General features: G+C 48.9%; 1 long non-coding RNA gene across 1 annotated transcript; it reads right to left on the reverse strand.

Moving 5' to 3' along the window:
- Nucleotides 1-3,257: 3,257 nt before the first annotated feature.
- On the reverse strand, nucleotides 3,258-3,632 carry LOC144110083 (uncharacterized). The gene is made up of 3 exons (XR_013309697.1): nucleotides 3,601-3,632; nucleotides 3,397-3,502; nucleotides 3,258-3,298 (listed from the first exon to the last, which is right to left on the reverse strand). It is a non-coding gene; the product is annotated as an uncharacterized LOC144110083 (long non-coding RNA).
- Nucleotides 3,633-16,556: the final 12,924 nt, after the last annotated feature.

Genomic DNA, 16,556 nt, shown 5'->3' on the forward strand with positions numbered 1-16,556 from the left:
GGGGCCACTGCGTCACGTACAAAAGCTCGTTGCAGCGCACCGCGACATTACAAACCTCGGCTATTGCCTGACCATATCAATCAAGCCGCGCTTTTAAGAACCGTCAGAATTCAGTTCACGGCTGGGTAGAGAGCGCAATGGTCCTTAAAAACTCGCTGCAGGAAAGCGCGGCCTTTTGAGCCGGTTCACAAAATCCTTGCTGTTCATCTGACTCTTAAATGTTGCTTTGAAATCACTTCCCAGCTGAAGTCAAGGCTCCATTTATGCTCAGTAAATGCATTCTACGCGGCGTGTAAAGGAGAGGACGTTTGCTTGTAAAAATGTCAGAATCTGACTCTTGCTTGAAAGGACTTCTTCCCCCGGCGATTTCGACGATATCTCAAGCGAATAATATGAAACCTCAGCCGCACTCAGAGAAAAGGCGTCCATGGCACTACACAAAGCAAAGCTTAGTTTTGGGGATGACCATGCAGGATGAAGATGATAACAGATGGTATGAAACATGAGGCGTGTCCCAAACATGGTTGGGGCCGCCCAAAATTTGAACTTGGAATGACCTTGGCCAAGTTAAAGGCGTGTGACACATCAGGCAAGCCTCAGTTTTGGGATGACCCTGCAAGGTAACGATGGCAACACATGGTATGGCACACGAGGTATGACCCAAGAAATACCTAGGACATCGACCTAGGGAATAGCTAGAAAATTCTACCTTTGAATGACCTTGGCGGAATTTAAGTGCCGGTGAATCTGCGTGTGCGCATCTTTTTTTCCTTCTTGGTTATATAATGAACGTGCTACCCGAGCAGACGAGATTTAGTCAAACATTAGATTTCACTGCCGGTGCCCCGTTGGAAGACAGGCTTGAACTAGTCTCCAAATGGAATAGGCCAACCTCCATAAAGAGGTTTTGCCCATATCCAAAATGTGAGTGGGCCACAGGGACAATTTGAAAATTTGTGTTGACCCACGTTCTGAACCGACCTGCCACACCTAAGAAGGGCTTGGCCCAACCCCCAAACATAGGTGGCCCACTTCAGAAAATTTTTAAAATCGGGTTGACCCACATTCGGAACCAACATGGGACTCCACCAGAATGGGCTTGGTCATTCCCGCAAATTTGCGTGCACGAACCCCGAAAATTTGAAAATTGGGTTGACCCAGATTCGTAACCGTGCTTTCGCTCACTTTCGCACTTGTGCGATATACGCCGCCAGTTTCTAAAGCTGGAGTGAACTATTCGAGCGACATTCCTCAAGCCAGGATACGTGCTCACGTTTCCTTTTCTGTCTCTTCGGAGGACGCGGCACTGGACATTCAATGGAAGGGTAGAGTGATCGCAGTGGATCGAAATGAGTATCCAGCACAAATTCTCAGAGATTCCCAAGATGCATTCAGCTCTGAGGAGTGCCTTCCTGCCACAGCCCAGTGCCGCTCTTAAAATCCATTGGAAAAGTATATACAACGTTGGGTGGTGCTGAGGTGCTGCCCAGGTGGAGGCTTCATACCGACGAACCGCCTCTGTCGCAATGATGATAGCACTTCCGGTTTGGTGACGTCACTGCCGAGGATTCCTTCGTTTTTGTGAGGTCACTTCCTGGGAGATAATCAGGATTTTTCTGGAGGACGCCGAACGGCGCCGGCTTTTTGCTCCGGTGGGAGTCCTTTGCTTTCACATAATCATTAGCACGCCGGTCTGGGCAACTGAAAATTGCACAGCGCTTGAAACTTTCCAAACGGCGTGCTAGTGTACCGTGTTTGCCACAAGTAACCGGTTGAGAAGTAAAATCCTGATGCTTGGTTACTTTTGGCAAAGCGGGTATGTAACCCAATCACTGTGCAACCTAGCTACCATGAGTTCGTAGCTCGAACGTTAGATCAGTGACCTTATGAAGTGCTCTTACTGCATTACAAAGAAGACTGACGACCAATACAACGGTAATAAAAAACTGCTTTTTAAGATCAGTAAACTTGAAACGAGGAAAGCAACCTCTTACCACTCCACATTTTTTTCCCGGAACAAAGAAAAACAAAACGAAAGAAATTATGAAGGGATGAGTCCTTGTCCTGTGCCCCTTCCTTTCGTTATGTTTTTGCATTACCATAGGAGACATAAAAAGGTGTGCCAACTTCCCTAACCCTTTCCTTCATCACAAAAAGTATCCAGAGGCTCACCTGACCAAAGGGAGACATTGACGCCTTGAAGCCGCCGGTCGGGCAGAGGGTGTCCAGACCGCGGCCACCTGCTTTCTCGTTAAGGCTGCCGCCGCTTGCGATGCTCCTGTAGAACAGGGAAATAGATTATAAAGGAGACAGATAAAATGGTGCACCAACTACCCCAATCCTTCCCTTCATCACACAAAATATCCCCAGGCTCACCTGATCAAAAATGAGACAGTGACCGCTTGCAGCCGCCGGTAGGGCAGAGGGTGTCCACGCCTGGCCACCTGCTTTCTTGTTAAGGCTGCCGCCGCTTACGATGCTCCTGTAGAACAAGGACATAGATTATAAAGGAGACAGATAAAATGGTGCACCAACTACCCCAATCCTTCCCTTCATCACACAAAATATCCCCAGGCTCACCTGATCAAAAATGAGACAGTGACCGCTTGCAGCCGCCGGTAGGGCAGAGGGTGTCCACGCCTGGCCACCTGCTTTCTTGTTAAGGCTGCCGCCGCTTACGATGCTCCTGTAGAACAAGGACATAGATTATAAAGGAGACAGATAAAATGGTGCACCAACTACCCCAATCCTTCCCTTCATCACACAAAATATCCCCAGGCTCACCTGATCAAAAATGAGACAGTGACCGCTTGCAGCCGCCGGTAGGGCAGAGGGTGTCCACGCCTGGCCACCTGCTTTCTTGTTAAGGCTGCCGCCGCTTACGATGCTCCTGTAGAACAAGGACATAGATTATAAAGGAGACAGATAAAATGGTGCACCAACTACCCCAATCCTTCCCTTCATCACACAAAATATCCCCAGGCTCACCTGATCAAAAATGAGACAGTGACCGCTTGCAGCCGCCGGTAGGGCAGAGGGTGTCCACGCCTGGCCACCTGCTTTCTTGTTAAGGCTGCCGCCGCTTACGATGCTCCTGTAGAACAAGGACATAGATTATAAAGGAGACAGATAAAATGGTGCACCAACTACCCCAATCCTTCCCTTCATCACACAAATTATCCCCAGGCTCACCTTATCAAAAATGAGACAGTGACCGCTTGCAGCCGCCGGCAGGGCAGAGGGTGTCCATGCCTGGCCACCTGCTTTCTTGTTAAGGCTGCCGCCGCTTACGATGCTCCTGTAGAACAAGGACATAGATTATAAAGGAGACAGATAAAATGGTGCACCAACTACCCCAATCCTTCCCTTCATCACACAAAATATCCCCAGGCTCACCTGATCAAAAATGAGACAGTGACCCCTTGCAGCCGCCGGTAGGGCAGAGGGTGTCCACGCCTGGCCACCTGCTTTCTTGTTAAGGCTGCCGCCGCTTACGATGCTCCTGTAGAACAGGGACATAGATTATAAAGGAGACAGATAAAATGGTGCACCAACTACCCCAATCCTTCCCTTCATCACACAAAATATCCCCAGGCTCACCTGATCAAAAATGAGACAGTGACCCCTTGCAGCCGGCGGTAGGGCAGAGGGTGTCCACGCCTGGCCACCTGCTTTCTTGTTAAGGCTGCCGCCGCTTACGATGCTCCTGTAGAACAGGGACATAGATTATAAAGGAGACAGATAAAATGGTGCACCAACTACCCCAATCCTTCCCTTCATCACACAAAATATCCCCAGGCTCACCTGATCAAAAATGAGACAGTGACCCCTTGCAGCCGCCGGTAGGGCAGAGGGTTCCACGCCTGGCCACCTGCTTTCTCGCTAAGGCTTCCGCCGCATACGATGCTCCTGTAGAACAAAGACATAGATTATAAAGGAGACAGATAAAATGGTGCACCAACTACCCCAATCCTTCCCTTCATCACACAAAATATCCCCAGGCTCACCTGATCAAAAATGAGACAGTGACCCCTTGCAGCCGCCGGTAGGGCAGAGGGTGTCCACGCCTGGCCACCTGCTTTCTTGTTAAGGCTGCCGCCGCTTACGATGCTCCTGTAGAACAGGGACATAGATTATAAAGGAGACAGATAAAATGGTGCACCAACTACCCCAATCCTTCCCTTCATCACACAAAATATCCCCAGGCTCACCTGACCAAAAATGAGACAGTGACCCCTTGCAGCCGCCGGTAGGGCAGAGGGTGTCCACGCCTGGCCACCTGCTTTCTCGCTAAGGCTTCCGCCGCATACGATGCTCCTGTAGAACAGGGATATAGATTGTATAGGAGACAGATAAAATGATGCACCAACTACCCCAATCCTTCCCTTCATCACACAAAATATCCCCAGGCTCACCTGATCAAAAATGAGACAGTGACCCCTTGCAGCCGCCGGTAGGGCAGAGGGTGTTCATGCCTGGCCACCTGCTTTCTCGCTAAGGCTTCCGCCGCATACGATGCTCCTGGGGAACAGGGACATAGATTATATTGGGACTATATATTTTGATCATATTAGGTATATATTGATTCTATTGCGCTGGTTTGAATTTGCCGCGCTTGCCTTCATCTAAAGTTCGAGGAGAAGAGCAGCTTGCGCGACCATGGCGCCAAGTTAGCTAGGCGTCCTTGTTACGGACGGTCACTTGACCGTCACAAGGTCACCTGACCGGACGGACGGTCACCGCGATTATGAGCCGTTAATGGCTTTCGCCTTAAAGTATTACAACTGCACCACGTTCGAATTAAGGGAACCTTCTCTACACACTTGATGTTGAGGAAATTCGAAAGAACCTATTCGAAAGAACCGAAAGTTCCAAATGACCGATTTCACGCTAACAAGATTCCATTATGGTCGAATCTCGATGATTCGATCTCGAAAGGGAACGAAAATTCGAACTGAGCGGACTTTAGTTAAGGGGAGCTTCCTTGGTGTTGACATACGAATTAATGAAATGATGCTCTACTGGCGCAAGGACGATTGATACCATGTGCCAAGTTCTTGGGACTAACCGGAGTGCTCAACCGGCCGGAACAAGTTGCGGCGCAAACACCGATGGCGCCACCTGCTTCCACGTTGCGGCTTCGGGGCGGGACCGGGCTTTGTGTGCTTTCTCCGCAGCAGTAAGTGGAAACGCCAATCTCTTCTCCAAGCCCGACTGAAAATGAGAGGGTTTCGAAAAATAATAACCCGAAATGAAGCGGTAGTTGAGTTCACTTAAGTTTATTTTCCTTGAAAAAAAAAGTGGCATACAAAGTAAAAGGCATGAAGCCTGTCGAGGCCTTGTTTCCCGTCGGAAAGTAATAAAAGGCCAAAATTTTGAAATATATTAAAGTTACGACATAAAACGTCGGCATGTGAACACCCAATGCAGGAGGTAGGTTATATACAACTTATGCGGTGAAACAAACATGATCGCGAACACGCATTAGTCAGAAAAATGAATAAGCACTTATCTCGAAGCGGAAAGAATTTGAAACAAGGATGACAAAAACCTGAAAACAAAATAGTGAAGTCTGATGTGTCTGTTGCCATGAGTGTATCTGTTGTGTGCGTAAAAATGTTCAGTGGTAATTAAGAACTCCATATTGTAATTCGAATACCTTAAATGGCAGCGTAACTTCGAAATAGCGATCATGTTGGCTACGCAATTTGAGTGCTTGATAATTCATACCCTGTTTTCAATAATTTGTTCTGACTTGGTTTTATGCATACCTTCGAAAGCTATATGGAGATATATCAGTATGTCTACTGTAATGAATTTTCTGTGGAATAATTGAGCCAGTTTAGATTAATGTAGCTTGTTGGCCGGCACGAAATCATATCATAAGAAGAGTGGTTGGACTGCTATGACGCAGAAAGCGTTTTCGCAGCACAAGCAGCCTTCCTTAATTGCCGTTTGTTGTACTGTTACTGTTGAAAGTTGATAAATAATGTTCGTCAATACACGAGCAATCCACTGGGACTTATTCTAGTACCGTTCAATTATTTTCTTCTTCCCTCATCGTCAGGGGCTTCAAGGAATGCAAAACTACCACTGGATTCTTGGTAATGCGTCGCGATACTTCTGTTCGTGTAGTGAATGCATTTGCGAGGTTTTACTCCATCAGTTTTTCTTTGTGAAAATCCATTCAATTCCGGCTGTCTTGATATTAATACGACGTGTTTCCGGGAAGATTAGTATAGAGCAGAACGTTGGGCCAGTTGATGTAGCGACATATTCAAGAAAACTTTGCGCACATTCGCACAGGATGGGAGGGAGAAACACGCACACACACACGATCGCGAAGAACTCAACTATTTTTCAAAATAGGCTTTCCGAGGTAAAAATACGGTTTTTGCAGCATAGCGCTACCAGTGTTGGCGTACATTGGAAAGCCGGTGAATTGGTTTAACTAGTAAGCTGGTTAACTAATTATAACTATTTTAAGCTGGTTTTCAACTAGCCTTAAGCTGGTTAACTATCACTGACAGCCAACTAACTGGCAACAGTAAGGCGAGGCTTACCAGTCGCTGAGGGGGGGGGGGGGGGTTGGATGGAAGTGGGTGCAACCAGGTGCACTGTTCCTGCAACCTGCCACCTCTTGCCGTGCTGTCGACTGTTTCACATCCCCCCGGTGGGGGGAGCTTCGGCGCACTCCCAAATATTTGCGAACAGGCAAGAAGCTTTCAAATGTGTTCATCCCGGACATAGTATGCGAGCCGGCTGCTAATTCTCCGCAGCCCAGACTTCCTTTGTCTGGCCGCAAGCCCCCACGAGGACCCGACTTCTTCGATATCGGAAACAAACCCGTAGCAGCTGGGTGCCGCGGTTTTCACACCAAAAGGAAGAGCATGGGGCGTAGTCGTTTTAGACATTTTGTTCACCCTTTGAAGCCACGTCGGCAAGTACGCATTCTGACACTCCTCCACACTTGCCACCATACCCTGACAACGGGCATCGTGAGAAGCAGCCCGCTCACATGGCCGCGGAGAAAGCTCTGACAGTCCTCCAAGGGATACGCAACTCCCTACAGAGTAGGCTCCGTGGGAAACCCCGACTATCGACGTAGCTACTGGACACGGTACAGCAGCCATAACAGCCTCCAGCACAAATGGAGGACAACGAGCACTTGCCATTCGGATTCACCCTCGGCCGACACACCGTTGTGGAATTGGACGCGCGTGGAACAAAAAGTTTTGGAAAAGCAATTAATTTATTTGCAGTCTAAACATGCAGCCACAAACCGAAGGGGGTGGCCTACAGTGCCTCCGCCGTCAACTTCACAGTGCATCTCTCAATGCGTGGCCCCGTCTCTAGGCAGCCAGAAAAATTCTTTATTTTAGCGTCCCGAAAACTTCTGTGGACTACTGCAGCTTGGACGAACAGGAAAACCAGGCTTACCTGACCAAGTGCCTTCTTGGTGCTCATAAGTCAAGTGCTCCAGGCATGTCCCTGAAAAAGAAAAAAAAACTTTGAATGCTCTTTAAGATGTCAGTGTGATCTGAGTAATCAAAAACATTTCGTATCTTTTTATCGTGCAGGTGTGACGAGTGTGCTGAGCTGTATCTGTCGAAGGACGTGAGAATCCCGCTCAAAAAGACTAGGGTGAGGGTCGGGTAGAGTTTACGGTCGAGGCGGAGAGCGTTGTAATACTCTTCGATGGTGGCCCGAAGAAACAGTCTCGACCCACCCTGGTAGGGCCTTATTCGTAAAATTTGGATAAATAACTCTGACGATGCGTTTCAAGAACAGCACAGTAGGACTGGCTGTGAATCATTTCTCACATTTTCGCGTGTTACCTCCCAAAAACAAGTACTTGTGCGTTACTTGAGTGCGCGTGATGCTCATTCTGGAATGTATAACTTCTCCTTTAAGAATGGGGTTAAGAAGGCCCCAAGTTTATTTTGCTACATTCTCCATAAGACATAAAATACCAGCTCATTTGCGAGATGACGGATGCAAAATTCATCTTAAACAAAGCAATGCTTAGTGCAGCCCACTCTCATATACAAGTACAATATAGATTTGTACACAATTGTGCACCTAGCGTACTTAAGGGTTAAGTTCTCACGGGGAGAGACACCACTGGTCAGTATATCTGACCGAAATTTGAGATCGCCTGAGTACTCTTTTAGGTGTTGCAGCCCTTGGACGGACAGAGTTGTTCGTATCAGTAAACCCGGTTTCCGGCGATTACGTAACAGGAACCCCTGCAGCATCTGCACACGGGGCGGATGCTCAACTGGTATGACATGACGCATTCTCTGATTGAACTCAATAACGACCCGCGAAATATCCACAACTGCGCTTTCCTCTTCCAGCGAGACTGATACTGTCAAACAGCAAAACCGAGTTTATGCGTACTAACGATGACCTCAGATATATCGTGACTCACCGAGGCGTGCAATAGAAAGATGTTGCAGCGCTGCCGGTAGAAGGACCACCTGCTTCCACGCTTCGGCCTCGGGGCTTCGGACGCGGGCGGTCGTCCCCCAGGCACTGTGAGCCCCTTCCGCCATAGGAAGGGAAATGCGGAGTTCACCTCCAGCTGGCAGGCCCGGATGGAATAAAAGGACACCTCATATAGCAGGTCCAAAACAATTTCCAGGGTTTAGCTCTGCTAAAACAGATGTGTGACGTTCGAAAGCGCGGTTACGCCAATGGTGACGCCAGGAGCGAGACCATAGAAACGAAACGGGTCAAATCGGGGTAGCCCCGACCCAATTTTTAGAAACGACCGGGGTCAAATTTGGATGTCACCATCGTGTCGGGCATGGTCAATTATGGTTGGATATCGATTTTGGCCCAAATCGGCCAAGGTGAAATTTCCAGTGGCGCTCAGGCCAAATTTTTGCAAATGGCCAGGCCAAATTTTTACGCTACCACCATGTCAGGCAAAACAATTGTAGCTGCACTTCGATTTTGGTCCAAATTGTCCAAGGTCAAAATACGCGGATGACACAGGCCAAATTTTTGAAATGACTCGGGCCAAATTTGGAGGTCACCATTGTGTCGAGCACGGTCAATTATGGCTGGAAATCTACTTTGGTCCCCAAACGGAAAAAAATCAAGTTTCAGAGGTGGCGCGGGCTAAATTCTTGTCGCTTGTCATCATAGGTTCTATGGAAAAGAGCGATGCGCAAGCAAGAGTCTTGCTCGGCTGCGACGATCGTATGAGCGCTGGCGCAGTAAAACCGACGGCATCTGGCGGCGACGCAAATAGAGCCCTGACACATGACGTGAACGCTTGTCGCGGATCCCCGGAGAACACTAGGGCCGAAAGAATTGACTTGGCGACAGGTGTAGCCACAGAGGGGCAGATCTAATACAGCCTACATTACACAAACACTAGCACATAAACCTAACTAACAAACCTAACAGAAAACACAAAGACTACCAATACACACTATCTGGGACCACACAGTCTACTAGAATTCGGCGTTCGTGCTCACGGTTCGGCGATGATGAAGAGTTGCATGGGTCCGGTAGCCGGCGTCAAGGTGGCGTTCGAAGTGCGCTAGCGTCGCTGATTGCCTGTCTTTGCTGCCTGCGTGTGCTTCTTCACTGCGACAAAACCACAACGACCACTTTAAGTTCAAGACAGCCTTGAAGCAGAACGTCTTTAGCGAGATTAAAGCTTTCTCTTACATCCGACTAGTAAGACACCTGGTCAGTGCACGTTTTTTTTAGAAACCTGTTTTGGGTGCCTGAAACGAAGGGCCCTACTAAACAGGTGTCTGCATCTGGCTTTTGAAGATGGCAACAAAACTACATACTCGAGACCGGCAGCGAACGCCATACAATCTGTGCCGTAGCGGCGAGTAGGACATGAGAAAAGCCCACCCTCAGTGTTCCCTTCATTCAGCCCCTGTTTCTTCTGCTGAAGTTGCATTACATATAACTGCCAGGGATGTGCAGCGCATTGCACCCAGAGACCAAACACAGGAGGCCAGGCTCACTCACCCAGTCCGTCGAACGCACTGGACAGTCATGTCGGTGGGTTTGCCTGCTTCCGGGTTACGGCTTGGTGACTGGGCAGCCAACTTGGACGGAAAGCTGCTCACCAGCTTTGATGCTGCGGCTTCCTCGCCGGAACACTGCAAGTCCGCGGAAAAGACCGGGGAAGCGCAAGTCTCTTCTTTTGGGACGTGGCACCACCTGCGACAGGTAGACACATCGCACTGATCACATTGGAATCTGCGCTGTACAGTTGGCCCTACGGTTATTCCACTGCGTGTATTGAATGTGCACTGTAACAAGCCTTTTTCATGCCGGTTCCCTTCTTGAATCATCTTGCCGAATATTACTTGCGAGAGAACCAAATACTGGTCGGCAGGTTTATTACGCGAAGCTTTACCGTTTGGCCGCAGAAAGACAATACTTCCATTCAAAGAATATTAGTTGTTTATGCTAACGCTGGCGCATTATGCTTCGCTGCCACCCTGCCACCCTGCCATCTGACTATGCCTGGGACCCAGATCACCGCAAGTACGCTATCACGAGGACTGACTCTTGCACATAGGACACGTAACGAAAACTGTTGGGCGTTATGGGTACGGACCCTAGATACTACGGGCTTAGGCAAAAGAAGGAGAGGCTCTTAACAATATTTATTGTTAACGGCATAACAGTGGCCATGACACCACAGGCCACACCTCTTCATAGCAGTAGGCCGCAGAGCCATCTGAAATAAAATTAGTTTTACCAATCGATCATGTAAATGAGTTTTTCCGACGCCTGCCGATCGCCGAGGCACGCCGAACGCGCCCTGCGTGGAACGCGGGTGATGGGTGAAATATCAGAGATGCGTGACTGAGGAAACGCAAGGCTCTTTTGAAGGTTGGCGACCAACTGCGTTCAGAAAGCTCGTAAACAGGAAGCCACAGAAGCCTCGGCAGCCCTAATTGCGACAAAGGGAAATACACTTATGGACTGAACGCCCTGCTTTGTACTCGCGAATTTGGATTTCGGAAGTCACGACATACAAATCTCAAAAATACTTCCTGATCTGAAGGCGCCCGCACTTTCGTCCTTTCTAGACAATGATAAGCGGACTACTAGGAGGTGCGAGAGCTAAAAATGAATTCAAATTCGATTTTCATGTTTGGAGACACACGAAATGTATAGAACTCGAAACAGTGGCGCCACCACCAGATGCGGAGGCTGTATGCAGCTCTTGCTGCGCACCACAGCTGGAGTGGCACCCGCCAAAACGTACTCGATGCCCAACGCATTGCTATTGCAAAGTACAGGCGCGGACAAAAGTAAACGTATCATGCTATTGACTTCCAAAAATTTTCACGTGTTGCCTAATTGAAATTGCGAGCAATGTTGTGAGCATGCTGGTAGGGGACGCCACTGCACTTTCTCGTGGACAAGCAATGTTTCTTCTGACCCTATAGGGAAGGCATGGTTGCAATTAGAATGAAGTCGCGTGCTCCCTGTACACTTGGCCGCGCCTCTACATCGGACTAGGAGCAGTTATGCCCTGCTATATAGAGTGCAATATGCGGTGGTACCCGTCCCTGTGTCTCAGTCGTTACGGCGTTCCGTTCCGAGCCCTAATATGCGGGATCAAATCCGTGCAGCTGCGTCCACGCTCCCTAGCAGAAGCTCAAAATACGATCGTGTGCTGATATGAGTAGACGTCAAGGAAGCCAAGGTGGTCGCAATAATTTTTTAGTAAAGGAAAGACGAAGTAGCTGCCTCACTTCTCGGTGGACACCTAACCGCGCCGAGAAGGAAGGGAGGAAGACGGGCGTGAAAAGAGAGACAAACAGTGCTGAAGTAGAGGTGTGAGCCCAGGAACTCTCGTTCAGAACCTAAGTACACTAACCATTAATCGAAAGCGTTTCACGACGGCGCTTAGTTGAGCGCACTAAGGACCAAGCCACTGCGGCGGGTGGCATTTAGTCGAAGCATTTCACTACGCCGCCCAGTTCGCAACTCTTTCGCTGCCAACATCCTTTCTCCCTGGATAAAGTGTGAACTGAGAAGTCACAATGTTACTGCGCCTTTGCTCTCTAGAAGAGAAATTATAATCTACGACACAGCACGCGGTTGTTAAACAGTTTACTTATACTGCATCAAGACCTCGTGGTGCCAGAGCCGCTACAATACTCTAAAAAAGAATCGCACTGCCGGGACAGTCTAAAAGCGATAAACGCGCTTCTTACAATATTGCAATGAGCGGATGGGCAGAACGAAAATCAAAACTGATCATCATATTCAAGGGCTACTAAGTAGCAGCGAACCTGTCCCATGTGTCCTCCCACCCACAGGCAGATCAGTACTGAATAAACAGAGGCAGCACACTTCACAGATCCTGTTACTTATGGCTCGAACTCACCTCTGCACCGCTCTCATTTTTAAACCGACAACTGTGGGATTGACGCTAAAGCTGCCTACCGGGAATAATTGTTACTGTAGTGCGAGGTGCGAGATGTAATACTGCAAGTGAACGGTTGTCCTCAACTAAGAGTGGTCAGCGTCTTGATGTCACAGCGAGTCCTCTCATAGCATCAATGCGCATGGCGCGTCTCGCCACTCTTGACTAGGCTATGCCGCAGGCCACGCGGCACTCTTCTACGGAGGGAAACGTTTAGACGCGACCGAATAATGGGAAACGCGCGGCGGCACCACTTGCGCACCTTCAAGATCGACGGCCGGCGCGCCTCAAATCCAGCGACGCGTAGTACTGAAGACCCGAAGCGGCGGCTCAGTGGCTAGAGGGCTCGGCTACTGATGCGGAGAACCCGGGTTCAAAACCGACCGCGGTGGCCGTGTTTCGATGGAGGCGAAACAATAAGGTACTCGTGTGCTGTGTGATGTCAGTGCACATTAAAGATCCCCAGGTGGTCGAAATTATCCAGGAGTCCGCTACTACGGCACCTCTTCCTTTCAGTCCCTCCTTTATCCCTTCCTTTAGGGCGCGGTTCAGGTGTCCGCCGACACGTGTGTTGCGTGAATTTTTAGTTTCGGTTTTTAGGGCTGAGGCGCACTAGGTCCACCGAGGTCACTACATTGCCTCGGCTGACACGCAGGTGACGGGGCACCAAGCAGGGATGCGCGACTGTCGTGAAAAATTTAGACGCTTCCATCACCTCGTGGCATTATGTAAAGTCGCCTTGCGTGCGAGAAAGTGTACAGACCGCAAAGACAGAACGACGCAATTCTTCCTCGGCAGTGATGCGGGGTCGGCACGCGGAACATGTTCTACAATCGCGACGAAAAGCAAGACAATTACGAGTTTTCTGCTAAGGCACACGAACTAAAAAACAAACACTCATCCGACGTTTAGGCAGTTGCCAGCCTAGTTTGGGATTGCACAAGAATATCGTAGGCATCACTTAGCATGGCTTAACCACTGCTTGAAACACTAGCGCTTTGATGAGGACGCATGGAACTTGAGCAGTCTCTCTGCTGTGTCATGACCATGACTGCGCGTAACTAAGCGATATGTTTGCTCACGTGACATGAGCCGACGAGCTCCTTTTGCTGACGCGCAAAACTACGTCTCTTCGACGAAGATTCGGAGTAGAAAACGTGCAGGATGTCACACTGCATTACAGCAACTGCAGGCTTGAGAGGAGCGGTTAGATCGTTTTCGTATTTCAACTCCTTACTTTTGGTGTAGTTTTGAGGCATTCTGAACACACTCTCCGAATCTCTTGCTCTAGGGCAGGATTGCTTAAGCTTTGACAAATCTGCACTTTACGCCACTGAAGTACCACAGTCGCACTTACCGGCACAAGCGCAGTGGCTGTCTGCACTGGTCGTGGCGACTGGTCCTGCTTTCACGTGAGGTCTTGGCGAGTGCCGCCTTTGATGCACTTGAGACACCCGCTATGGACGCGGCGGACAGCCGTCTCTTCTCGAGAATGCGCGATGCACCGGTCATGGCGGAGCCTGGACTGCCGAGGTGACTGTTCTTCTGCGCAGTCAGAAAAAAAATGACAAGAAAAATTACACCCATGGTACCGTATATCTTCCGCTTTAGTTGTTGGGTCTGTGGCTTTGTATTTATTTCTCCTTTTGCGTTGCGTAGTTTTCTCGCAAATGCGTTCTTGTTGTGGCACTAACCAGCACATAGGAAGTGGTCACGTCGTCTGGCTATTTCGCGAAATGTTCTGAACCCGCATTTAAGTATTTTGGCATTTGTACACAGCTGCGATTGCCGGGCTTCACAGCTCGCAGATCGGTGTGTACGCGCGCACTGCAGTAGTATACTCTACAGCATTCCGTCCTCCCAAATGCTCTTCGGGCGTTCAAAACTTTGCTCTGTTCCCCCTTCGATTCTGCGGTATTTTGCGGTAAGCGAAAGCATTATATGCTTCACCAACAACAAAGCTGACCGTCGGAGTTGACTAAAAAAAGTGGTCCCCAAAATCCCACATGAGGTCACCGTGGTATCAAAACATTTCTTCCGAAAGTGCGGGGAACTGAACCCAGGACTTTCAGCTTGCGATACGAGCACGCAACCCATAAGCCGCAATACTGGGTTGTTTCAGTGCGAACAATGGTATGCAGTACGACATTTTGCTAATGAGTACGTGGTTTATTAGAGGCAGAGAATTCATAGCAATACATAGAATCTTAAGGGGAAGAAAAATAAAATATTCGGCAGACTCTTACGGCTGCTTACATGTGGACTGCTTGCAGTCCCTGCATGTATTGACCCCAGCCACACACCTACTCTCTCTCTCTCACACACACACACACGGACGCAAGCACATGTACATATGCGGGCGTTGACACCACCTGGAGGTCTGTATGTGCGACAAACGGTTGCATCAGGATTTTGAGAAGAAAATTAGGTTTTGAGGAAAGCGAATGGCGCAGTAACTGCCTGACATCTCGGTGGACACCTTAGCTGCGCCTTAATAAAAGCGGTAAAGAGTCTGGGAAGGCAAAAATTTAAGGTACATACGTCGTCAGTTCAAATGTCTATTGCAAGCTAGCCTCGAACTTCGCTAGGACATGCGAGCTACATGCAACGAGAAATCCTATGAGAGCACCAGGAACGCTGTACGAGAAGCAGTTGCATCACAATTTTGGTACGCACGTCGTCGGGAAATTTCGCGCCACGTGGAGTTCAGACAGTGGCGAGTATAAATTACATATATAGGATTGTTTGAAGTGGCGGTTTTCGGATTGCTCTGTGCGCCATACGGCCGCTTGATGGCATCGCCATATTTTTGTTGCCTTCGCAAGGATTTTCTCCACCATCTGCGAGTAGACACACACGCGCGACATCGGCTTTTGTCAGAGTGGGACTAATAATGCCTTCCTACTAAAAACAATACTTTCGCGATCAAAATACTTACGTACTTTTGAATGCCCTCCATAATTTTTGCTTTCATCGAAATAAATACGCCAGGGCGCGAGTTCTTCCGCGATCTTGAGTTCAGAAAGCGAACGTCGTTGCAACTAAGTGAGCTCGGCGGCTAGACTCACCTCGGGAAACTGGATTCTTCGGCTAGCACGCTACTGCGTATGCTGTCTACCCTAGTGGTGAGGGTTAACTTGCTCCCAAAATATTATATATGGCGGCCAGCGTCCCGCAACTCAAGACTGAGGCCACGCAACAGTCTCATTAACGGAGGTATAGGTCTAGATCGCATGTAATGAATGGCCTCTTGTCGTGGAGTGCATTTAGCAGGAAATACTTGTATTGAGGTGAAGAGCGTCCCTCATGTTATACACATGTTAAAGAGGGGAGAGTACATTGAGATATATAGAATTAAAATAAAGAACAGGCATGACACTACACATAACATTATGTGGAAAAGCATCTGAGCGTTCCTTTTCGTGCTGCCCTTGCGTGGCATGGGTGTTTGTCCAGTATTACTTTTTTTCGTTCTTGTGGATTTCCAATTGAAAACTAAACATTTTGACAGATTTGCCTGTCTAGTTGGGTTTGAAGACATAATTTCCAGTACACCGTCAGAGGTGCTTCAATGGTTTACCGACGAGCCAAAAATTTCGTTTTGCGCCATTTCACCGCAATAAGACACCCACAGGCTTACCACGGTACCCTCAGGCGAGACCATGGCCCCTTCGAAGCAGCCAGTGGTGCAGTCGAGCTTCCTGGCCGGCATCACTGGCTTCGGTGGTCCGGCCGGCTGCCACAGCCTTTCGTGTTCCTGCAGAACAAAGACAACCGACAATCACCGGTTATCAGCACACATTTTACTCGTACAAAAGAGCATGTATCGCGCCAAAAGGTCTGGACATGCGCTTGTTGATTCCTTGCAGGAAGAACGTTTCAGCGGTGCCTTTGGGCGGCCAGAGTGCTAACCACTGTATTGTTACAGAGCACAGTAAGGCGGCCCCTCTTCTACATCATCATCATCTCTGCGCGGAAATCAAGTCTGTCTCGAGAAAAGAATTCATCACCACGTGACCAGGTACCTGGTCGAATACGTGACCAAGTCACGGATGACCTGGTCTCGTGTTTTATTATGTGGCCAGGTGACGCACTGAACACTTAACTCGGGAGATTCACCGATGTTTGG

This window comes from Amblyomma americanum, chromosome 11 (genome assembly GCF_052857255.1).
Source record: "Amblyomma americanum isolate KBUSLIRL-KWMA chromosome 11, ASM5285725v1, whole genome shotgun sequence".
NCBI lineage: Eukaryota > Metazoa > Arthropoda > Arachnida > Ixodida > Ixodidae > Amblyomma > Amblyomma americanum.